We start from the raw sequence: 550 nt of genomic DNA on the forward strand, positions 1-550 counted from the left end.
CATCTGCCCCAAACTGCCTGGGTTATGTAACGTAGCCCCAAGCGCTGGGTGCAAACCTCACCCTGTTGAATTTAAAGCCACGCTGCTGGAGCAGGTTTCTTCCCATCCCAAAGTTGTTCCCTCTGTAGGTGTGAGGGAGAGCTGAGGGTGGATTTTCCCTTGAAAAGTGTTTCTCGGATGAGGAAGCACAAGCCCAGGGGAGGTTCACTGAGCCCCTGTGACAGGGATGAGGGCTGCCCAGCTCCACGTGGGATGGGGCGAGCAAAGTGGCTGCTGCCGAGAGAAGCAGGTTGGGACTGGAGCCTGAGCAGGGGTGAACGCTGGCATGCTCGGCGACTGCTCTCCTCCTCCTCCTCCTCCACATCCTTGTTAGCAAACCAGCTGATTCCCCGCTCCTCGGCAGAGCCCTTGGTGCGCCAGCGTGGCTGCGCGGCGCTCGCTTTTCCCCGGGGAACGGGCTCCTCCAGCAGCACCGGAGCCCAGGGCTTCTCCGGGCGCTTGGTCTCCTCGTGGCTCTTCCCATGAGCTCCCAAGCTCTTTCACTCCCATG

Source organism: Eurypyga helias, unplaced genomic scaffold (genome assembly GCF_000690775.1).
Source record: "Eurypyga helias isolate BGI_N326 unplaced genomic scaffold, ASM69077v1 scaffold35372, whole genome shotgun sequence".
NCBI lineage: Eukaryota > Metazoa > Chordata > Aves > Eurypygiformes > Eurypygidae > Eurypyga > Eurypyga helias.